Source organism: Sebastes fasciatus, chromosome 17 (genome assembly GCF_043250625.1).
Source record: "Sebastes fasciatus isolate fSebFas1 chromosome 17, fSebFas1.pri, whole genome shotgun sequence".
Taxonomy (NCBI): domain Eukaryota; kingdom Metazoa; phylum Chordata; class Actinopteri; order Perciformes; family Sebastidae; genus Sebastes; species Sebastes fasciatus.
Genome location: NC_133811.1, coordinates 12,311,512 through 12,337,087, shown reverse-complemented (window position 1 = coordinate 12,337,087; position 25,576 = coordinate 12,311,512). Strand labels below are relative to the sequence as shown.

At 40.8% G+C, this 25,576-nt stretch overlaps 1 long non-coding RNA gene across 4 annotated transcripts in view; it reads right to left on the bottom strand.

The window, feature by feature from the left end:
• Positions 1-25,576, bottom strand: part of LOC141754665 (uncharacterized) — a 70,801-nt gene that overhangs the window by 10,709 nt on the left and 34,516 nt on the right. For 3 of the 4 annotated variants that reach the window (XR_012590698.1, XR_012590695.1, XR_012590697.1), the window contains exon 5: positions 12,301-12,421. This is a non-coding gene — a long non-coding RNA (uncharacterized LOC141754665). Of the gene's footprint in view, positions 1-7,019; positions 7,094-12,300; positions 12,422-25,576 lie in introns of all 4 variants that reach the window. The other variant, XR_012590696.1, reaches the window with a different exon arrangement.

Here is a 25,576-nt window from a genome sequence, read left to right as displayed (position 1 = left end):
CCCCCTTCCTATGTGATATAAACGGCTCATTCTAAGGTAACAAAAACACAATTCTTATTTTCAGGTGATTATACACTAAAGGAAACATACTTATTAATAATATATTAGATCCCCATAAATGTAAGACACTGCTCCTTTAAGTTTTCTAACCCTGCATCTACGGCCACATCGATCTTTATTTTTCATCATCTCATTTCATCTTTTATCTTTCCTCCGTGGCTGCTTTGGCTGTTAATCAAAAGGTGGATACATTTATGACTGTGCTATTAAGGTCTATCTCCCAACATCTAACATGTTAGAAACAAAACAGTAATGTGCCAGTGAAACGATCTGCCCAACAGTCATAAACCACATAATTTAGCTACTTAACTCCAAGCCTGATATCAGCCGCCTCAGTCAAAGTGACGGAGGAGGAGACTTTCTGTCTTTATTTGGCACAGCTCCTTTGAGTCCAACCAACTCCAATCCACCCCCCTCTGTTGGGCCAAAGTTGATACAGAGCCATCAATTCCATTAAGTACTGGCCTGATACACGAAACTAAAGCTCCCCTTTAGAACAGGTCTCCGAACCCGATAAGAGTTGGCACAGAAATAGACTGAGTTGTAATTCATGATATGTCACCGTCTCAAAGTTTCCCTGCCTACCTTCTCCCCATAGATAACTCCAGACAGTTCTACTTTGTGACTTAATTACAGACTGTGGTAAGTCTGAGATAAAGTCATCTTTTACAGGGGGATTTAGTTTGTTCTAGACTTAAAGCACAAAAATAGGAGGGCTGAGCAAATATTGAATGTACCTATTGATTTCTGCAATTGGTGTAATAAAAAATACACAATCTCCTTCTCTGTTATTTCCTTTATGATATTCTTAGTTTATCATCCATTAATCTGATAACGAATGTGGCTTGTTTTTCTTACAATGCCACGCCGAGCCAAGTCTGTGTCTTAATTAGTGTCTGTTTTTGTGAAGAGGAGCATATCCAGCGCATTCAAATATTCCAAAGAGCCTCTTTGCCAATGTGCAGATGCCCTCCTGCCAGTACACTGGTGTATAATCAGGCGTGACCTTGTTTTGTATGAGTTCAAAAAGACGTTTTACATTGCAGCAGATGTGGAACACCTTACGATACTGGCAGACAAAGGCACTCAGCAGGTTGGCTAGCTCAATTTGCCATGTAAAATTAGAAAATAGATTCAGAAAATACCCCAGAAACCTTTAGAGGCCCTACAATAATGACAACAATAATAACGCCTTGTGTAGAAGGAGTATGCAATCAGCCACTCTCTGAGGCTGTACTTAGGCACAACAGTGCTTTCAGCTAATGTCAGCATGGTCACAATGACAATGCTAACATGTTTAGAAGGTATAATGTCACGTTCACCATCTTAGTTTAGCAAGTTAGCATGCTAACATTTACTAATTAGCATTAAAGGTGCAATGTGTTAAAATATGGCCAGATTTTTTGTTTAAAACATTCAAAAAATTAACTAACATTATCAACAGAATGTGAAGAAGTAACAGTTTTGACGTCTATGTATTGTGTTGCCGACGCCAGACGAGAAGATTATAAGATAGCAGTGTTATTTTGACCGGCTCTTAAGAGTTTCAGCAGTTTGGTCAAATTTTGCGTATTCTTGCCCTGCTGTTAGTTAGTAGTTGGCACTTTTTTTTTTATAACTGATATCTGTAAATTTAGATTGTACGGACCCAGTATTAGAGGAGAAATGCTGCCCTCTATTTGTTTGAAGCATGTGACTAGGCATGATATATTGTACTTTTAAACATAAATATAAGACAAATAAAAATGAATTGTCTCTTGATAAAAAGGTGTTTATAATTCATCCTCAAAGGGACATGAAGGCCTGATTTCATTGCAATCCATTAAAATAGCTGTCAAGATATTCCATTCAAAATGACAAAAGCCAACCTGATGGTGGTGCTAGAGAGTCACCAGGGAACCATTATTGCTTTTGGAGAATTTAGTGGAAATCCAGTAGATTTTACTTATCCAGTGTATGTTGAGATAGGTCATTGGGTAAGTGAAAACTTGTTAGTTAGACCTGCTGTTGGCCATAGAAGTAGAATCAGGGGGTCACCAAAGTCATTAGTATGAATCATCTGAACATTTTGGATATCTGTATCAAATTCCATAGCAATCCACCCAATCACTGTTGAGATGCTTCATTAAAAAACAAAAATGTCAACTTTGCGCCAGTAAAAAAGTCAGGGGATCATCAAAGTCAATAGGATTTCTCCTTTGGGGACCATGTAAGTCTGTTCACATTTGAATAGCAATCCATCCAATAGTTGTTGATTTAGTTCAGTCTGAACCAAAGTGATGGATCAACCGACCGATTGAACCACACCACTAGTGTAGCTGGAAATCACTACACAGCTGAAACACCAAAACCTAGAAGAGACATGCAAAAAAGACAGAACACTGGTGAAACAAAAAAATACTAAAACCCAGATCAACAGCAAATGTAATAGTCATCTTTGGAAATAAAACCTGTTTCTTAACTGATCTTTGTTTTATAAAATTGGATAAAAGAATCAACGTAGACTTTGGCCTACATTAGTTCTGCTGAAACAAGAAAGTTCTCCTAGTAGAGCCATGAAGCAGAACATATAAGTCCCAAATTCCCTAAATTGTTCTTACGAAATCATGCTGCTGCCTACTTTGACTGTAAAAACACTTCACTTTGCAATATTTCACAGTGGATTTTTATTCTCTAAGTCTAAAGGGTTTCTAAGCAGCCAATGAATGCCAAGGAACAACATGATTAGGAATAACATTAGATTTCAAGCATCAACTAAAATGATTTCCTCTCTGTTCTTGACTATGTTTATCCAAAAGAACAGAGTCCCCTTTACAGTAATTGGTGAATAAGATCAGAAAGAAAGACTCAATATCACTAGCAAATACACGCTCGAGGACGTTGATCAAGTACATGATTGCAAGGTCTGACTAACAGAACTCCATTCCCCCCCCCATTCCACAAATAAAAAGCTCTCTTGTTTACTTATGTGAAGGCTACAGTCCAAAGAAATGATAATTGTCTGCACGAATACACTGGGAGTTGAACAATTTAGAGTGGAAACGCTGTGTTTGTGTGATATTATGTTTCAAGGTTTGCTGTCAGTCTCTAGTTGCATTCAGAAAGAAGAAGAGAAAAAAAAACTTGGAGCTAGATGTGGAACACAGTGTTTCCAGCGCACACTACAGAAGCGTATTTGATATTCTGGTTGTTTGTGCTTGTGTACAGATTGGTCTGTGGACAGACAAAATGTGCTACTGCAGAATTTAAATTTAGAATGATGTCAGGCTTTTATAACTTACCTCACAATCGGGAGCCATCCCTTTCATTTTCAGTGCATACATTACGACCTCAAGTTTAGGTGTTATTTCCTAATTATCCCAACACTTCTATTTTCAGGGAAAGTTCACTAAAAGTTCAGATCTGGTTCTTATGTTCTGGCAAGTAAATACAAAAAGGAAATACTGTCACAAGTGTCTGCTTCCAGTGGCTCATTAAATAAGTAATTATGTGGATAAACAAAATTTATAGTTGGATGAGAATGGACAGAGTTCCCTGAATGTTGTCCCTCAACAGCATCATCTTGCATTTTGAGTTTTGGGTCAGGCATACTTTCCCAGCCCCCTTTTTTGCAGATGGTGATTAAATCTTTAATTGTCAAGGGGAGGCGGGACTGCGGAGCAGGGAGAGGAAAAACTGGCAAACAGATTTTTAATTATGGCCCACTAAATTAAGACACCCAGATTCGGTCCCGTATCTCCGGCTGATCTATTCCTCTCTCCCTCACTCTCTCTCTCTCTCGCTCTCTCCCCACTTCAGTGCCCCATGGCTCTGATTGTATTACTCATTCAGAGAGATCATCCGTCATTTCCAGTCACCGTACAACATGGCCGCATATCATAACAGCCCAGGAATGAGAGAGGGAGGGACAGAGATGGAGTGTGAGGAAAATTGGAAATGGCCAAGAAAGAGCAAAAAAATGAAATCCATATCTGAGGATTGTGGCAAGGAAGGAGTCATTGTAATACCCTGGACACCGTGCTTCACTTGTTTAACAGTCCATGACCACAAATTACTCAAAATGTTTGAGTTGGAAATGTGACAAGAGGCAGAATTCCACGGTGGATATTGTGTGTGAAGGAACATGCGAACATCCTTTGTGCCTCACTCAGCCCCACAGGCTGGATATAATTACTGGATATCATACCGGCTCTCGACATGTCTGAAATGCAATTGCCTCCACAGACTTGAGGATTGTGCTCAGAGAATATTGTTCTCCGTGTCCATCTGTCTGTGCACATGTGTGCGGGAGTTGGTATGCCAAGTCTGGACATGCACATAATGTACAGTAATAACATGCGATGGAAGCATCCACCACACATACATGCATGTGTGTGTGTGCCTTAATTTGCTGCCTTCGATTGAGGAGACTGTCCTCCCATGGGTAATATCAGCAGCAGTAAAAAACTATTTTTTTTGTGCTATTCTAGACGGCACGGACAAACAACATATTTTGTTGCAGGACTTTTTTGAGATTGAAGGATTACGAGGACGTATTTTGTTGGAGGACTTTTTGGGATTGAAGGTTTGCGGGATGTATTTTGTTGGAGTATGTGTTGGGATTGAGGGTTTACGGGGATGTATTTTATTTGAGGACTTGTTGAGATTGAGGGTTTACAGAGATGTATTTTGTTGGAGGACTTGTTGAGATTGAGGGTTTACGGCACATTTTGTTGGAGAACTTGTTGGGATTGAGGGTTTACAGGCACATATTTTGTTGGAGGACTTGTTGGGATTGACAGGGATGTATTTTGTTGGAGGACTTGTAGGGATTGAGGGTTTACGGGGACATATTTTGTTGGAGGACTTGTTGGGATTGAGGGTTTATGGGACCTGTTTTGCCAGAGGCATGCTACCTCTTGCTTAAAAATTCAAGGCCTTTTGTCAGTGGCCACAAAGAGACTGAGGGATCCATAAAGGTCAGGCAGTCCATTATTTGATCCAAATTACGAGATGTTATTTGCCATTCAAATGTTATTGGTTAAGCAACGTTTAAGCTAGTAATTTGTAATACAAATACACTAATTAGGGAGGGTTAATTAGGGATATGTCAGGTTTTCAATAAGCCAATGCTCTTTCATTTTACGTGACACTTTGCCCAAATGTAGCTCATGTTTGGTTCATTACTTGGAACAGTCTACTTCATTTCTTCATTTCTGTAGGGATGTGTTTAATTTTTGGAATAGTGATAGTTATTTCATACATGGCAGTAACACAATCAACAAATATATCCAAATAAAATATAAGGTATTGCACATTTCAATGACACTAGTTAACTCCTCCAATAATATATTTACTAGAAAAAAATATTATTCCTGAGTTATTTTAATCAACACATCTATTTTTATATTTCAGTTTTGATTTACAGTATTACCAAGCATTTTTTTTTATGTTAAATGCAGTAAATGCAGTCTGGACAATATTTGTCATTGTTTTGTGTTGTTAACTGAATTCCAATACTAAATATATACATACATTTGTGTAAAGCAAGCATATTTGCCCACTACTATGTTGATAAGAGTATTAAATACTTGACAAATCAAACTTTAAGTTACATTTTGAACAGATAAAAAAATGTGCGATTAATTTGAGATTAATCATGGACAATCATATGATTAATCGTGATTAAATATTTGAATCGATTGACAGCCCTAATGATTATGCTTTATTTTACAAATTTTACAGAAAAAAGGATAATACCAAGTACAATGTATTCATTAAGGGGCTTCCATGCACCTCAGTCAACACTGTATCAATATTTAGCCAAAGCTCAATGTCCTGTATTCTTCAGTAAAAGATGTGACAATAAATAAGTGACAAGTAAATCTTGAAAACTAGAATGTATTATTCATATATTTAAGTCTTTTTATAAGGACAGACTAGCAATAAAGATATCTGCTACAATACTCTAACTTTCTTATTGGACAATAAAAAGTTGGGCCAACACCACAAGAGACAGAAAAACCAAATCCACCATTTAGTAGTGAACCTTGACGAGGGGAGTGAAATGTTGTTTTAAACAGGCAGAGTGAGGACAGCCTGCCACAGAGTTTGGGTCATCAGTGTGGTCATTAAGCAGACTGTAATGGGCCATGAGAGGCTGTTCTGCTCTGGCGCCGGGCCGGCCGACCTGCGGATCACACCAACATTATCAGCCGACGGATCGCACCATTATGCCCTTGATGGAGGGGAACTCTGGATGTGTCTGGAGGAGACATGCAGTATGCTGTGAATCTGCAGATACGCCACAAGCAGGTGTGGGAGAGGGCACAGTCATGTACACATGCAGGAACACACGTTCACATGAATTATGTAGACTACCTCAGTATGGAGTTTTGGGTGTATATTCATATTTATGAGTCTACATTTTGTCAAATTTAGCAGGATTACACAGCTAAGCTCTCATCCACAGAAATATTTTTCCATCTCTTTGACTTTTTTTTAATGTGTTTTAGAGATGGTGGCATGTGGCACCAGCCCCAGTCTCCAGTCATGCTGTTTGTAGTGCACCTGTGTTCTTCAGTGAATTCACTTCCCATTTTCTTCTATTATTATATTTCATACTGGAAAGCTAAAGGTCACGGATATCTGCATGCAGCAGGGAAAGTTGAACGCGTGGGATCGCCGAGGAGAACGAAACAAAGATGGTGAGTGAGAGGATGACAGAAATGCATTCACCACTACAAACGCTAATCACAGTAAATGTCAACCCAGCCACTCACTCCTGCCACTCCTTCCTTATTTATTTCATTTCCTGCCACGGACTTGTCTGTCCGAGTGGCTTCATGACAAAATGAAATGTGTTTCTTTTGTCTCGATGCCTAATGACAGTTTTCATAAGAAGCCTTGGGATGAAGTAAAAAAAGAAATTCATAGCTACACAATTGTCTTGGGAAAAGAAATAAATCAGCAACCCTGACCTGTGGCAGTAGTGTATTCCAGCACTCTACGTCTGCTCATTATTTCTTTACCCTATCCACTCCGTCTTAGGTTTCTGCTGAAATATTGTGTCGTAGGACAGAGCATACATAGGTTTTTCTCATGTTTTATATAAATCAAATGAATACAGAACACTTTCTTTGATGATATCAGCAACCTGAAAAATGAAGCCAATGCGGAAGTGTCTTAAACTTTCATTCTTTCTACTAGCCAGCAGGGGGCAACTCCTCTAGGTGCAAAAAAAAAAAATAGTAAGACTGTATAGAAGTCTATGAGAAAAAAACCTTACTTCTCACTCAATTTATTATAAACATTGTAAACATGAGTTTATGGTCTCAATCGCTAGCTTCAAGTCTTCTTCAATACAGCATGATGTTCATTTAGTAAATTATGGTCCCATTTAGAGTCAAATAGACCATAAAGCAGGGTATGCTTTAGGGCGTGGCTACTTTGTGACTGACAGGTCACTACCACGGCGTTGTCTTGTCTGGGAGTTGTCCGTGTTTTTGTCTTAGAACTTTAACCCTTTCACAGTGTGTTTTCAGTTCATGAAAGTTAATTGTATTTTGGCCACCTAAAATGTCTTAATCAGCATTCGGTTGTACTTAACTCCAAAAACCAAGAGGCGACGGCCAAAATGCCAAACTCCAGGCTTCAAAATGACATCACGGTGACTGCGTCCACTTCTTATATACAGTCTATGGACGATGGAAAAAAAAAAAAGTGATGTTTTTCGTAGACGCAGCTTGAAAAACCTCCATCCAAAAACTCCAACAAAACCCCCCGCATCCCTTGAAGTTATCTCGCATCCATTGGTCCAGGTTTGTGATGGCCAAGCATGTAGCCAGCAGACATCGCAACACTCATTAATCTTAGAGTGACTTTCCTGGTGGGAGTTTGGGAGTTGCAGCCCGTTATGTCTCCCTCACACATCTACTGAGTGCTTAGTCCCGCTGCCAGCAGCGGTCCTAAGAAGCAAAGAGGAGGTTGGTCTCGATGGAGAGGGGATGTGGGCAGCATAAGCCCACAGCAGCTGTAGGACAACACTCACACACCACAGCAGTTGGCCAAACAAACTGAGCTCAGAGTCAAATTCACTCAGCTCGCTGGTGGAGTTCACAAATTTGCGAAGCATTTGGTGGGGAAATGGTGTGTGCAGAGGGGGGTGGGGGGGCTATCTCTTTTCAAAATTCAGAGTATCAAAAGATGGTTGATTTCACAGTTGGGGGTTATTTCTTCTCATCTCAACCCTCCCTCACGCAATCTGCTCCATCTGATGTCCTCTTTGTCTCTCATTAGGCTTTCATAGAGCGCACACAAAATGTTTTATCTGCCAGCCAACCAATCAGAGCAGGAGGTCTGGTCATGCCACTAATTGTGGTCAGTTGGCCAAGGATTCAGCTGCTTGCCAACAGAAATTGAGTTAGAATGGTCAAATTCTCAACGCCACAAGAAACACCTCCAACGAGGAGCTTCAAACACAAGACGAGCATGAGAATCTGATAGATATGCAGGAACCACAATACCACCCAAAAAGAAAACTTGAAAATGTTGTTAGCGTTCTACTTGTACACGGAATAAATATTTCCCATAACCTATTTCAAGGTATAGTGGCATGTTATATTTCACATACACTGATCATAATGGACTCAACATGTAATTTGTTTTCACAAGACTACAATCTGCTTCTTAAAATTAAATTAGCTTAAAAGAAAATATAATAACCTATCCACATTAATGTTATACGGGAGAACCAAAATTCATCATGCATGCTTTTTTTTTATTATTCCGTCACAGTGATTGATCTGTATGTCAGCAGCAGAGACAGTCAGAGGTGAAACGGCCTTTTTTCCACTGCAGTCCCATCATGCCCTTGTATTCTGACCTTATGTCCAATCCATCAATTACCTCCCTGTTTTTAAACTCATTTATACTGATTAAAACTGAAACAAACTAGAAAGGACATGCAGCATCTCGGTCAATGCATGCACATACAAACACACGCTGTTGCGTCCAGGTACTGTATATGCAGGCATTCTTAACACACAATGATTAATGATCAGGCTTGAGTGGGTTCACTCCTCTATAGGCTCGCTGTTCAAACTAGGACTGTTTTTTCCCCCCCGCGTGACAAGAGTACTTTTATGCACGTGTGCGAACACACTCCCAAATCCACGAGGATACTTGCAAGGATGCAAGTCTGCAAAAAAAACTGCTGTGTTGTACTCAAAAATGAACTACTTACTCTAGCGTTGAACACGGTAGAATAACTTGAATCTGATTTTAACATCACTTGACATAATCGAGCAACAAGTTACATATAAAAAGATTATCCGACAGACCAAATTTGGAACGTAATCATGTTATATTCTTCAAATTGTAATAAATGTACTAAAATAATGCATCATTGCACAGAAAATGGATTTTTCTTATGCATGGGTTAGCAAACATTCAAAATGCACGCAGTCTTTTACCCTACTAAAGTAAAAGTCTTAGAGCTAAAAAAAAAAAGTGAATACTACATTTTTTTTAAATTAAGTAACTTTACATCTGCTGTACATGAAGAAATAGTTAGACATTGTGGGAATTCACTTTCTTGCCAAGAGTTAGATGAGAAGCACGATACCACTCTCATGACTGCATGCGAACTATGAAGCTACAGCTGGCCCATTAGCTTAGCTTAGTATAAATCTAGAAACAGGTAAACAGTTAGCCTGGCTTTGTCCACAGTGACACTTCACATAAAAATGTGAAATTTATAATCAATGAGCTTCAGAGGTGCTAATAAGCATTCTCCCTGCTTCCAGGCACCCAGTTAAACTAACTGCTGCTGGCTGTAGCTCCATATTTAGCGTACAGAAATAAGAGAGGTGTTAATCTTCTCATCTAACTCTTAGCAAGATAGATAAGATAGACAACTATTTACTCAAGTGAATATTTCGCTGTAAATCTAGAGTAAACATGTAACATAAACTTGTATAATTAATGAGCTTCAGAGGTGCCAAGAAGCATTTTTTTTAAACATTGTGTCATTTGTACGCCTCTTTTTGTGTATAATTTTTACACCACGCAACAAAACTACTGTAAAGGCCGCTATATTTAGGTAACAAAACCATTTAGTTAGGTTTAGGAAATGGTTGGGCTTAAAATACGTACCTGAACTATGCAAAATATGTACGGAAACAACATAACAGAACTGCGTGTCACAAATGTCACTAGAAAACACATCACTAACGCAACGCAAAAAGCAAGAACGTCGTTCTTATTGCACACAAAATTACTTGCGAATTACCGTGTCATTCATACGCCATTTAATGCGACCGGGTTGGATATGCATCTGCTTACAAATTAGCGTCTTTTTTTCCTTCTGCTTACTTCTTTGTATTAATTCTGTCTGAATCTCTACCTGCCAACAGTTACTGATGCCTGTCGTACACTCGTATGAAAGAACCCTCTTAGACAAGGGAAATCTGGCACAAAATCATTTGTCCAGATGTCTTGTGTGATGATAATAATACGGCCGCATCTTCGTCCCTCACTCTCTCTAGAATGCCTACACGGCTCCCAAAGAATACGCCTCAATTCATCATTTCTGTGAAGAAAATTGTATCGCATACATGTCAAATGTCTGCAAACTGTATAGGAAGTGAATCAAAAGATTAATAGAGGCAAATGTCAGTTACATATGAAGGAGCACAGACTCACAAATAGAGCAAATCAAGGTCGGTTATGTAACAGTGAAATGATATTTCACACCTCCCCTTATAGAAGAGCTTCCCTTTAACACCATTAAGCATCCTAAGCTCACTATTATTGAGTAAACTGTTTTACCGGCAAGGACGTTTAGCTATGGAGATGCATCGCTTTGACCCTTGGCGGTGAGGGCGAGCGTGATTTGTGTACAATGTGTTGGGCCATTGCTCACGCACTGTAATACAAACATGACAATGAATAGCTAAATGAAGACCACTTATTGTCCATGTAAATACAGATATAGAGAAATCCGTGGCAGCTCGCCACGGCGTACCCGCAGTCTATAAGCGAACCTTTGGAAAGTCTCGTTGAGAAAGCCATTAACTGAGCTATGATGCTTGTCACCCTGCATTTGATCAATGCTTGGATTTTAAAGCCTCTTTTAAAATGTCAGATCTACTTAATATCACATTATTCACCAGATAGAGTCCGGGCATTTAAGGTTTTTTTCATGCCTTCTAAAGCGGAGGAAATTCTCTCTCTCTCGTGAAAATCTGCGGGCAAATGTCACCTGAATGGCAATTTGTATATTGAAACCCCAAGGATGCCATTCTAAATGTCCTTTTCAAATGTTCTATGAATGGGAGGAAATGGGTGCTTTTGTCTTGAGGCTATTGTTGTCTTTATCCGGAAAATAAAAAAAAATAAAAAACAGTTTGTGTGTGTAACATCAGGTATAGAAAAAAATAAAGAACCTTCAGTCATTTGGATACAAATGAATCACCGAAGGCCATTGCTATACAACACACCAACAAACAGTGTGCAGTATTATGAAAGAAGCCCACAAACATGGCAGTGAGCCCTCATTTGCTGTGGTTATTTTATCCTCCTCCACATGAAACTAGTCGGCCTCACACTAGGGGGCTCACATGCATTGCCATACAGCCGAGCTCCTCTTTGGCTGTTAGAAATCTCCCGCTACCACGCAGACCACTGTCCAATGTATTATTGATTATGCTTTATTGTGCCGAAACATCCCTTTTTTTAGCCGCGGACAAAAACCCACCGAGTAGATGGAATTTAACATCTGAATTCATAAGCAGTGCTGCATCATGTCTCATGACACCAGAGTGCAAATTGAGGACAGCACGAACTCGAGACGGAGGATTTCTCAGAAATATAGATGACTTTTTAGAGGGAAGGATGGGGGGGCAGGAGTGCAAAAAAGAGAAAGGGGATTTTTAGAGAGGGATTTGTGTGTGTGTGTGTGAGAGAGAGAGAGAGAGAGAGAGAAAGAGAGAGAGAGAGAGAGAGAGAGAGAGAGAGAGAGAGAGAGAAGAACACTAATATGGGACTATGTCTGCGTGTGTGCACTCCTGTACTTCCCTGATGTCCAAGTCTTGTAAAGTTTGTGTTTTCGTGTGCACGCTCTACCACACCGTCGAGTCGGTCCTACACGGTAGCAGTGCATGTGTAAGCCTTTGCAAACTGAGCAGCTGGTCTCCCCTGTGGGAGTCATTAGCAGTGAAGCTCATCCTTTTGTCACACACTCCAGTGTCTGTCCCTCACCTCTCAGCCCAACCTTGGGGCCCATCATGTTCCCCCTGCACACCTGGCTTTACTTCCCTCTTCTCTCCAAGACTTCAAGGCTCCTCTGGCTGGCTGGCTGGCTGCTCCCATAGAAACTGAGCTAGATAAATGGAAAGAAGAGGGGGGAGAGGGTGAATGAGCAAGAAAGAGACGGGGTGGATGAAAAGGAACACAGATAGGGAGAAGGGGCGGCAGGAGAGAATGAGGTCTGTCAGCTCCCCACAACCTATTATCAGAGTCCTGGCGGACGCACCCACCTATCCGTGTACAGTTAGAGACAAAAAGAGAGCTCACTCTCGCTTTCTTCCTCTGCACCGGCTCCCGTGTTATTTCTTTAAATCCCCCGCCTCCCTCATTCATGCAGCCAGGCCAGCCCGACCGCCTGCTCGCCTGCCTTCACTCGCTGCCTTCCGCTCGCTGCCTTCGCTCACTGCCTCTCTGCAGTCATGCCACAGGGAGAGTCGGTTATGTGAAAGCCTCCTCTTCTCCCCTAATCTCAGCGTGGCAGAGAGGCTGGAGCTGGCTTTGCTTTAGATACACAGACCCCCACTCGCTCTCCTCTGCCCAGAAAAAAATCCCCACTCATAGTTACCACTGACTGCCAACACACGCTCCACCAGCCCAACAAGCCCCAACGCTTGTCCCCTTTATGGCTCAGCTCTGACCCTACTCAACCTTGCGTGTACTTATTAAGATGTAAATTTAAATTGTTTGTCTGGCCTCCCTTAGGCGTTTGCGTAATAGATATTTGAAAATGCATCGGGGGTGCTTCGAGGTGGATTGAAGAGGAGATAGGGAGTAAGCAGGTGGCTGGATAGGGATGAGTGCTGTTCCAGGAATTCAATAGTTCTCCAAAGGAGACATCCCCGGCCTCATTTATATCAGACTGAAAATGAAGTGCAATTGATCCCTGGGGTGGATAGTTTGAGAGAAAAAAAAAAAAGCCTGTCAGGCATCTGACTTGGAAATGCTGTTGTCACGGCCCTATATTGAGGGAAATGAATTAATTGATTTCTATTTCTTGCCTGCTTTTCGCATACTGTACCTACTGTACTCACTCGGGACAGGTTTAGGATTCCTCCCATGAGGACCGAGGCCATTCCTCAACGGATCCGAACGGTGACAGCGCAGATTGGGAATGAACTCCCGTTATGGATTTTTGCTCCAAATAAAGTGGCTCATTCCCTCTGAATGGCCGTGACCCCGACATAATTAACCTGGCAATTTGTCACTTTCAAGGGCATCCACTGGGAGTTTGGCGAAATTGGCCAACTCGTCATCATCCTTCACTCGCTGATCGGTAATGGAAGAGAGCAGCGATGATAGACGTGATTTACCATAACCTATTATCTCTCTCTCTCTCTCTCTCTGCACCACCTTTTTCTTTCTCCTTATACCGATTCTTCTTCTTTCTACTTAGAAGTCCATCTTCTTTTTACTTAGCTATAACTGCACAGATATGTGAGGAGTCTTAAGGCCTACGGTCACAGCTTTTACTTAAGAATCACTGTATATCGTCCTTTACCAGCCTGTTAATCACGGCTGCTACTACTGCATGTGGAAGCAAAGCGACGAGGGCCCTCCCAACTGGATGAATGAAAATACCATTGATTTCCTATGAAGGCACAGTGCCAGGCCCGCTGCACAGGCACATAGGGTAGATCAGGTGTTAATGAATATCAATGCTAATCTAATAAAGGAGCAGAAAAAAAGGGGAAGCAAGAGTTAGACTGTGGTGAAAGATGAGCTTTAAAATGTTACTTAAATACTGTAAATCTTTTAGAAAAATTACGTAAAAAACACTAATTTCACAGTAGTCATTGGTTAATAAAAGACATCCTTGTCAAAACATTATTAACAGTAAATTAACAAAACGTTCCTTTCAGTGTAGGAGGTTTTTAATGTAATTCAACTTGTTAACTTTCACAGTCCTAATAATAACCCATCGCTTTCCTTGGCAACCACTCCTTTACTCAGACACAGGGGAGCTTTTTCTTTATCACAGCCGTTCTTGTTTGGCTATATCCCTCTCCAGTGGAGCGATTATCAGGGCAACAGGGTGAAGCCTGTCGTCTCAACACACATCAGGTCAAAGCAGGCTGTCCTCCCCTTGCTCTGCAACAATTGTTAATTCTCTCCTACTTTACACCATTGATCTCCTGCCTCCCAGCCCAAACATCCAGGTCTTTGTGGAGCTGTTAAGCTGCTCCGCTACTGGACTTTCTGCCCTCTTGTTTCCAGCGCGACATTGATCCAGAATTCACCCTTGAGCTGCCATCTGGGTAAAAAAAAAAAAAAAAATGCTAAGGCGAGCTAGTTGTTAGACAATTGGAGCCTTAATGAAGAAAACTAGTGTACTTGTAGGGCAGTACAAACACCGGTCTCCTGGGCAAATGTTTGGTGTTTTTTCACTCATCCATCCGACATCCTCCCTACGCTCTTTATACTTCCTGATTCCTGATTACGTGGTTTAAAACAAATTGATTTTGTGGGATATATACAAATTACTTTTCGTAGGTATAGCTATGAACAGTGTATGAGAACAGCCTGAACATAAACATCACACTGTGTTCACCTTTGTTCCTGACGGACAAATGCCATAAATCCCATGGCAACTACAATCCGATTAATACAACGTAAAGAAACACAGAAAAGCCATTTAAACAAATAATTTCATCTTTTTTTCTCAGATGTATTGTGTATTTTAGCATTTGGCCACTTAAAATTTCCTTTGGAGTGTCCTTATAATGTTATGTTTATATTCAGTATTTATATATTTTTTTACTTAAACCCGTTTTATTGTATTGTTGAGGTCTAATAAGCATGATGAATGCATTTCCTTGCCACTAAAACATTTGTGAATGAAAATGTACAACCTTAAATATTTACATTCATGTTTGCTTGCTAGTTGTCTTCTTCACTGTCTTTGCACCCTTCTGCCACCAACTGGTGATCAGTGGAAGAGCTGAAACGATTTGCACGAGTGTGTACTGAGTCACCGTCTTCATGCACATGCCAACAAAATGGGGTCCCACCCATAAAAGCATTGCTCCGTATTGTAGCGTTACTAGTAATCAATAGCTCCACAGCGTACCTTTCATTTTCTCCCAGCTTTTTAAATGGCTTCAATAATGTGAGTGTGACTAGCCTTACTCTTTAACCTTGACTTGTTTTTCAGCCACGAAAATGTGGTTGAAAGCTTCGTAAACAAGCTATTAACTTGTGTTGAGAATTTTGTTTTGTGTGAAGCCGTTGCTTTCAAGGTCAAGAACGGACCTTCAAGCTCAATTTTCTATCCTCCTTTTTATCCCAATAACTACAACATTCACATCACCTACACAACTGGCACAGACTAATAAACAAATGAATAAACAAACAGTACTACTAAAAAAGAAGCTCATATTTAATAGATAATAAAGAAGATAAGTGAGTCTTTGTAGGAGTCAGCAATTCTGGGGAGTCATCCTGCCCCACCCATCCCTTTTCCACCTGCTTATTTAGAACAAAGCTGCTGTGGCGACAGGGCGAGCCGAGCAACCCAGACATCCGTCTGCACAGCGGCGTCCTCCAGCTCCTCCTGGGGGACAGCCAAGCACTTCCAGGTCAGCTGCAAGATGTCCTCTCTCCAGTGTGTGATGGTGTGCCCTGGGGTCCCCTCCTACTCATTTTCATCCACAGCACCGCCAAAGAGAAACAGCGGGGAGCCATACTTACTATCTCGTTTGGCTTGTCTCAGTTGTTGAGGTGCAGTGGCTCAATGCCGATTAGGGGTGGGCTATGATCACATCATATCCTGAGATGACACCGAAAAATATGCACCTCTACTAGTGGAAAATATCACCAGAAGTGTTCATTTTTCTAGGTGGCTGAAAAAAGGAATACTGTTGCTGATGGAAGTGTAGCTGACATGCCACATGTACAACTACATGTTTAAGTTAACGAAGCATTATGGATGATTTTACTTTATATTTACTGTAGATTAATTCATTGTATCTGAACCTCTCTGCACTGCTGGAGGAGGAGTAAAACATCCCAGTGCTAAAATACATCAAAAGAAAAACATAGAGTATGGTGAGCTGTTTGAAGTAGGGTCTGAAAGGCACAATTTGTACTGCATACTAACGCAACAGTAGCCCTAATACCTAAACTAAAACAAGACTAAGAGTCTACAGCCATGCTAGCAGTTCTGTCTTATGGGGGTCATTCCTATGTTCCCAGGGTCCCATATATCCCAGATAAGTACATCTCTTGTTGTTTTTTCTAGGCCATTTTTTGGGTGATGTTTGTCATTATATTTTGAAAATTCCATGGTCTGCCTCCAAAGAACGAGAGCCGCTCATCCTCTGCTTTGCAGGCAGAGAGTGAAACAGTGGGGAGGAAACCTGCGCAAATATATATCGACTATCGCCGGTTGTTGGGTTGATGCTGGCCAGTTGGAAAAATGTTAACATATCGCCCAATGCTAGTTCTCAGGGTCCTATGTTCCCCCAACCCGTTCTCATTCTCAACTCATCACATACAAACACTTGGTCAGGACCCCTTGGAGTCACTTTTCAAACAAACACAGGACTTTTAACCAGGAGATCGCTGTTCGTGACCTGTTTGAAACTAAAGTAAACGTTTACTGATTTTGTCCCGTCTGTCATTAGTCACGTGACTCGTTAGTATCGTTAGTTACATGAGTCTCTAGTCATGTGAGTCGTTAGTCTGTCAAGTTAACGTCAACCACGATTGTTTTCTAACCCTAACTAAGTGGTAGTGTTGCCTAAACCTAACTTCCTGTGGAAACAGAAGTTTATTTTGAAAAGACACTATGCATGTAAGGAGCATAAATTGACACGCCGTCCCTGACACATCCAAAACTGACGTTAGAGGGGTAACCTAGAGTGCCATATTTTGAAAAGTAGAGCCACTGACCAAACGTCGGTATTTTGACAACTTGGGAGTGAGAATGTGTTGGACATGGGCTATTTTGGGAACTCGTCAAAGGGAACATAGTATGGAGAACAAAGGACCCTGGGAAAATGAGTCCCTGACAACATGAAACCCATTGAAAAGTTTGCTTAATGTGTGTTAGTAGAATATTGAAGTGGGCAACATAGGACCCTAGGAACAAGATACACTCCCTACATAGGCACAGCAATGCTTTGTGCTAAACGCTAATAGCAGCATGTCAAAAGGCTCACGATGACTATACTAACATGCTGATGTATAGCAGGTATAATGTTTACCATGTTCACTATCTTAGTTTAGCATGTTAGCATGCTTTTGCTAATATTTGGAGTTATCAGCATGTATCCTCTGGGAACCATGAATGTCTGAACAAAATTTCACAGCAATCCATCAAATTTTAGTCTGGACCAAAGTGGCGGACTGACCCTCCAACCGACATTGCCTTAACTACTGAAACATGCGATCAATGTTAGATTAATTGACTGAATGCCACACATAAAAGATACAGTAAAGATGAGCTGCCTCTCATGATGGAAAACGTTCAGTCGGGATAACACTGCAGTTTATCCATGAGACCAATCCAACAAAATGGGATCAGTTTCAAAGTCTGCACTGGCATCGAACATAATCAAAATGCAGCTCACACATCTGCTGCTAAAAGAAGGTTGTTGGTCACTCTGTGGAGGGCAGACTCTGTGTTATCAAGAGCTCTAAAAGCAGATTAAAATTCCTCAAAGATATTACTTTGACTCATAACGGACTGTAATTAGGTTGATACAGCTTCTTCTGAAATCTTGGGTAAAAAAAAATGTCAGTTTGGAGATCAGCCCAGACTGTGCAATAGACAAGAGGTCAGTCCTCGCCGCGCTGATTAAGGGATGGGGGTTAACAAGTGAATCTGTTATTCTGAAAGGCTCCACAGGATTGTTGGTTCACGGAGATGAGAAAAAATAAGCTGCTCTTGCATCCTTACATGCTGCTTTCTGATATATCAGCCTTAAATCCTTCACAGTACTGTACAGGACATTTATCTCATTTATGGAGAGACTTTATCTTCACAGCCTGAGTGTTATCGTTCAGCCACGGCAGGGATGTTTACTGAGTTATAAAAGGGCAGTAAGAACAGGAACACATACTGTATATATTCTATTTAGGACAGTAAAAGTTTGTGATCCAAGTAAGTTTGCTATGAAGCCTCAGTTCTCATTAAAGCTGAACAACTTTGGTCTTGAAAAACTTAACCTGCGAGCTCCAGCTTGGCAGACTGCAAGTGACAGTTGAGTCCGCCCCCAGAGCTTTCTTTTGGGTTCAAACCATCCATCCATCTGTCCGTCTTTCCGTCCCTCTTAACTACTCTCCCCCTGCTACGTTCCCCATCCACCCTTCACCCATCTTTCGCAGCTCGCAGAAACAGTTTCTGGGGAAAAAAACCCAGCTGGATTTGAGTCAGCCAAAAGCTCTGCGGCTGAAGGAGTCAATAATTTTATTTCTCTGCTCTTAGCGCGCCCAGACGCCCCCCCACACCCACTCCTCCAACCCACCCCGCCCCCCATCCACATGCCGGCATTATCCTAAGCCAAAGCATCCGAGGTGTGTAACGTAAGCCTCTGCAGTGCGCCTCATGTTTCATAAAGAGATAAGGGCCACTAAAAATACCCATGGTGTGAGGAGAGATAGCCGAGCATTAGAAGAGGTATCTACAGCGAGCAGCCCGCAAAGCAGTCTCCTTTAATTCCAACCACAGACATCCAAGAAAAAGAAAGCAGGGTCCCAAAGACCCAGCCATAGATACTACTTTATACAGACAACAGATTGAAAAAAAACTGTATAAAATAGCTCTGTCTGGATGCATTATTAATAATAATCTGCTCTGAAAAGCAGGAATAGAAAAGAAAAGAATATTCCCACAGACTGATGCCCTTACAATATAAATTGAGGTGATTTAAGTTCCATTTCCACTGCAGGAACTTTCCCCCCCGCAAATATGAACCTTTTCAGGAACTCATTGCGTTTCGACCGCAGGGAGCAGGGTCTAAATTAAGTTCCAGGGACATTTTAGGTGGCCTTTTTTACCCCAAAAAAGGCCCTGGTTGGGGGGTAGTACTTTCTGAAAGTACCGGAACTTTTGGGGTGGAGTTTGCAGGGATGACCGTCGCTGATTGGTAAAACACACACACAGCATTACTGCTTCAACAACTTCAACTCGTGTACCGTTTCATCCATAAAAAGGGAAGAACTCTAGTATCGATTTAGGAGCATTTTAGGACAAGGGGAGAACATTTCTCTTTGTTTGATACCATTGAAAGTAAAGTTAGGCTCTGCTGCCGGCTGCCCGACTCATTAAAAGAAAGAGAGAGGAAAAGAGAGAGACCGCAAAGGCTAATTTTAGAAGAGGGAGACAGCGCAGTGGTGCTGTGAATGAGAAATAAAAGTTATTTTCTGATTGTTCCACGGCGGTTACCTTCTAAAGTACAAATAAATAACCATCAAACACTCAACAGACGATATACTGTGGAGACAGAAGCTAGTTTCATTTTCCTCTGCGTTCATTACATCCAACGTGCATCAGTGAATACTATGCAGCAGTAAACGTAGTTGCAGTGGAACAAAACATAAGGTTTATTTTTTACAGAGTGTTTTTTAGATGAACCGGTTGGACACACTGAACTGCAGGCTGCAGAGTGTGACCACCAGCAGCTCTCGTCCCACATCATGTTGCTTTGTCAGCGAACTAATTTCCCTAATCGTCGCAATGGTGACGCAGACAACAGTGGGCTGACGGAACCTTTCAATTACTTTAAAAGTAGTTCCTGGGATAGGGCTGCATGATTATGGCCAAATTGATAATCTATCATCACGATCATCTTCTATTTATCATGATTATTCATAGATTTTAGGGACAGAATATTTTGTATCTATTCAAGTTTCTCACCACTGCTTTCACTTCCATGTTGTGCTACATTCCAACAGTCAGGAATTTAAAATGTTATCCACTTACTTTGTTATTGTCATATATAGTGGTTATCTGCATTAAAACACAATTCACACATTGTATTTGTATTTAAATATTTACTTTGATAAAAAAAATCTTGGAATTAGTAGTACTAATCATATATTATAAGCTCTTTAGAGCTAGTGTTCGTTAAGTTAAACAGGTCATAATTCTCACTCATATCTATTTTATATTGCTGTGAAAACATCTCCTTCAAACATCTGCATTTATTCAAGTTTCTCGCCAATTTTTTATTTATTTTTTTAAATGCCAATATCGCAGTCGATCATGTTCGCTTAATTGTGAGAAGCCAAAATTGTGATCACGATTAATATTCGATTAGCGGGACTAAAATGACCATGAACTTCTTTGTGGAAACCAAGCTAAACACACAGAAAATATGTATGCATGTGTAAAATATCCCAAGTGCACAAGAAATTGAAAATATGAGAGCATGCTTCTGAAGAAAACCGAGGAGATTAGTTTTAAGAGCAGGTCCATTTAGATCATTTAGACTTGATAAGACAGGTTTCCTGCGGTAATCCGAAAATGGAAATTGAGTTTGATTTCTACATTTTTTTTTTTTTTTTTAAATCACAGAGCTCTAGACGTTATCTTAACCAAATTGATCCTTGACTACTTCAGCTGTTAATCACCTCTCACTGCGAGTAAAGACAGCTCCGATGCAAGCCTATCCAGGTAGTGGTATATAATATCTTATGTAGCTTTTACTGTGTAGGATCATATCTCTGACAGCTAAATAAGGAGAATTGTCAACACATTTCCTGCTGCTTCAACATATCTTAGATCCTGTTTCTAAACAGAAGTTGATCCTCTGAGGAGGTCGGTCCCCCACTGCACGTACAAGGCTGGGGCACAGCATGGCGAGTCTGTTTACACTGCTGTTTTTATCCATGCATAAAGCTGAATACAAACACACTTCTAAACTAATTGGGGTGCCATGCTAACTCTTGGGACAGCAGCTATTGTACGCACATAACCTTAAGTTACATGTATGTAGCTTGTTAGAGAGAAACTGTGAGTGAAAAGGGAAGCAGATCAGGAATGCTTTGGCTTTGAGCGATTGTTTGTCTCTCTACCCATCTGTTTCCCCTCACACTATCCAGTGCTCATTCTGTTCTCCACTGAAATTACTTTTTTACGTACTCAGACAAACAGATGGAATAAGACACGAGAATGAAAGATGCAGCTAAAACAACTTACTTTGGGGAGTGTCAGGAGAGCTTAAAATTATGAGGAGCATTTGTTTGTACCTGGTAAATTGAGAGACTTGCCAGCAAGTTTTTCCTCCAAGTCCTCGTAACGTTGTTAGTCCTTATATGGGCAAATTCATTCAATCCTACATTTAAAGCTCATTAGAGTTCTCAAAAGTGGCTTGACCTTCAGAATTATCGGCAGCAATCAATTATTCAGCGTGGTGATTTAGCTGAAGTGAACTTTTACTTCATAAAAGGTTTCCTCCTTTCAGAAAAAAGTCTGTCTAATGTCTAGGTTGCATGATGTCAAACAGTGGTGAGGCTGAAATATTTAACATGAATTCTTATTACTTCTTCGTCATGTTCTACTTTGTCTGCCACCTATTTGTATAGGTGGCAGACCTCCACTTCAACTTCTTCTTCCTCCACTTCAACTTCTTCTTCACTACCACATCCTCTTCCAGTTTTTATCACTTTCACTCTTTTTCTTCTTTATCTTCCTCCTCAATTTGCTTTTCTTTCTCTTTTTCCACTTCAACTCATTCTTCTACAAATGTCTTTCCACTTCATCCGCATTGACTTCCAAATCTTGTTCATCTTCCACTTCCACCTATTTTTCTTCTTCCTATCTATCCACTTCTTCTATTTATTTTTCCACTTCCACTTATTCTTCCTCATCCTTCCTTTCTTTCTCCCTTCGTCCTCCCATTCTACTTTCACTTCCACCAATTGTGTTTCTTATTTCTCCACTTCCACTTCTACATTGTCACTTGCGTTTCACATGCCACTAACTTACTCTTCCACTCCCACTTCTTCTTTCACCTCTACTTCTTCTTCATCCACTTCCTTTTACACTTCTTCATATTTTTTCTTATTACAATATTGAATACAATTGATTTATCAAGTTGTGGTCTCATGTACCTATACAGGCTGGTCTCATACACTGTTTGTAGCTATACTTACGAAAAGTAATGCACTGTAATTCGTAAATATCCCACGAAATCAATTTGTGTATAATCCACATAATCGTGAACTATGAAGTATAACGAGCGACAAACGCAGCATAGGGAGGAGGTTGGGGTGGATGGGTCAAAACACACAGGACTTACGCCCAGGAGACCAGTGTTCGTACCCCCATGTGAAACCAGAAGTAAACGTTGAATTACTTGTCACGTAACTTACATACTTAAGTTACGACACTTCCGGTGCTATTTTAACCCAAACCACGATCTTTTCCTAAACCTAACAAAGTCATTTTGTTGCCTGAATCTAACCCAGTTTATGATCAACATGTGTGTCACGTGTTGCTGGACGTTTTTGTAGGAAAAAGCACAAAAAATGAGGAATAACTTTTCGGAAGATATCCTACGAACCTACAGTATTTTTCCTTCAAAAAGTCACAAGCAATATAATTACAATAGATGAGCATATATTTTCCATCTCATCCCTCTCAATCACACTCTGAACTACTGCATTCCTGTGATAATAAGATAACTTTTCTCTTCACACTTGGCTTTTCTCATTCTGCTTGTAAAAGTGCCGACTGATTACAAATTATACAGTTCCGGTTGGCACAAACAAGGCCCAGACTTCAGTTTGACAGGAAAACAGATTACAACTGCTGGAGCAAATGCTTGAACCACTTCCAGTTCCTTCAGACCTTCTCCTTCACCATTTGGATTTCTATCAAGCCAAAGTGGGTGTCGAGTCATCGCTCGCTCGTCTTTTTAGCCGGGATATGGATTACTGTGGATACACTCACCAAGCCTGCCCCACCAGGCCAGCGTTTCATCTCTCAGTGTGATTAAATGGGAGACATTCACATGTGATTTGTTAATTCATCAAAACGGTACCTTGTGGGATACAGAGGTTGGATTAATCACATTTTGGGAAAATTCACGTTGGCTTGCATAAAGCTCAAACAGGCATGCACTACAGATTAGTCTGCTGGTGAAGGTGCCTCACCAGAGACTCGCCGTATTAATATATTGTCCCAGTCACAAGGTCTGCAGTGAGAAAGAATAAGAGGCTATGTGTCTATTGGTGGAGATGGCAAGTGAATACAGATGATGAACTTAGAATGCCTTTTTGAGAAGCAAAACCAATTTGAGATACAATAAATGGAGTCAGAGATATGAAACCTGCTGATTTGTGAGCTTTTCTCACAGCCCTGTACTTTTTGAAGAGAGTGAATCGTAATCAACTGCAGAAAAGCAGCACCTTGCTTGTTAGGAATACTGCTTGAAGCGTATGAAATTCCCATAGGGGAAGTAGAGGCGGGGGGGTTGTTGGCCATCTTGTTTCCCACTCCTTTGTCGTGTAATTTGTCTCATAACTACAAGGTTTTATAACGGTCATTAGAAGGTAAATCCCCTTGGCTCAACTTGCCGCAGTAAAGCACTGGCATTCGGGGGCTTGATAAATGGACACTCAACACTGGTTATTATGATGAATGGGAATTTCACACTAGTAACAGCCAGGTATGGGAGAAAAAAAAAGAAAACCCCAAAAGAAATTCCTCCAGAAAGTGCTGCCAATGGCAAATTGGAAACGGATGCCTATAGGATCAGTTGACATTCCACCGTATTGGCTTTTATTGGATTGTTGGACTTGCTTGAAGTTAGGCCAGCGTTTAGGGCGGCACTTTGACAAAACATGATCCATTTCCAAAAAAAAAAAAAGTTAGAAAACAGAGTCCAATACCTCTAAAGCCTTTTGGGGAAAGAGAGTCAATAAACAGATCAGCCGTTACCATGGTGAGCGCAGATTAGTGAGGGTCCATGGCCGTTTTTAGCCATCAGTACAGGTTGCGCGGCCTTGTGCTGCAGACACGGATGCAGCCAGCCAATACATTACAGCAACCATATTATCATTAGAGAAGTACATGAAAGGGAGAGAGAGGGGTGACGCTACAAACTACATAGGGTGCCTGATCAATGGGGGATATCAAGCAGCGCAGAGAAAAGAGAGCTAGGGGATGATCTAAACGGAGAGGAGCGATGCAGAGGCGAGGGAGGTACAGTATAGGGCAATTTAATCACAACCATCTCAGTTGGATAATAAGAGAGGAGCGAGAGAATATAAATAGTGAGTGAGAGACTAATGGAACTCATTTTAGGAGAGTATTTAACCTATTTCAGAGAGAATCCAGGGCAATCAATTAAATGTGCTTTTAGCCCGGGCCTCAGCTTTAATTACTCTTCAGATGTGATTATTCTCTGACATGCTACCTTATTCCTAGAAATAGATATAAGCTACATTAAAACGGTGGCTCATGTAGGTCGCAACCAGAGAGAAAGACCCAGAAAAATGCCAAAAGGCAATGGTGGCAACACCTCATCAACTTTGGGTATACATGTAATTATGCCCTTTCCTACTGGACATATTGTTTGAGCTTTGCTATCTACTTGCTATGTGAATGTACTGTATGTATTTGACACTTAAAAGTAAATGCAGTCTGAGTCAAGACAAGATCCTGTGGAAATGGTGATGGTGTTAGTTAGCCGATTGGTCGGAAGCAGGTTTGCCATGCACAATGATTTTATTATACCATGTTAGAGTGAGTCAGATTCGTTGCACCAGAAAACCTGAGTTAAACTTAAAGATAGTTAACTAGCCTGCTAATCTTGCTTTGTGATACAGGACCCTGTGGACTTCTTCCCGTGTTTACTTTGTGTTGGACTCAAAGACCGTGTTTGAGATGATTTTCCTAGTTAGAAGTTTTCACTCTCTAGGGATGGCAATGGTGGTCAGTCGGTCCAGCCCGTTCTCATTCCCAGGGAGTCAAATACTGACACTTTATCATGGCCTTCGCCGTGTGATAGCGACACTCAAGGCACCCTTAAGCGTCCATATGAGACGCACTGGGCTTTCAAGTAACTACAATGTAATCTCATATTAGTAAATTGTTGTTTGCTGCTTATATTAAAGAGCTGGAAATCAAATTAAGCTCCTTTAAAGAGTGAAAAAAGGGAGGGGAGGTGGAAGGGGTCCAGTGAACACAGGGCTTTCATCCAATCTCTGTTCGTGTCCCGTATGAAACTGGTGTGAAATTTTAACTTTCACTTTAGAAATGTAGTCATTATAAGCCAAA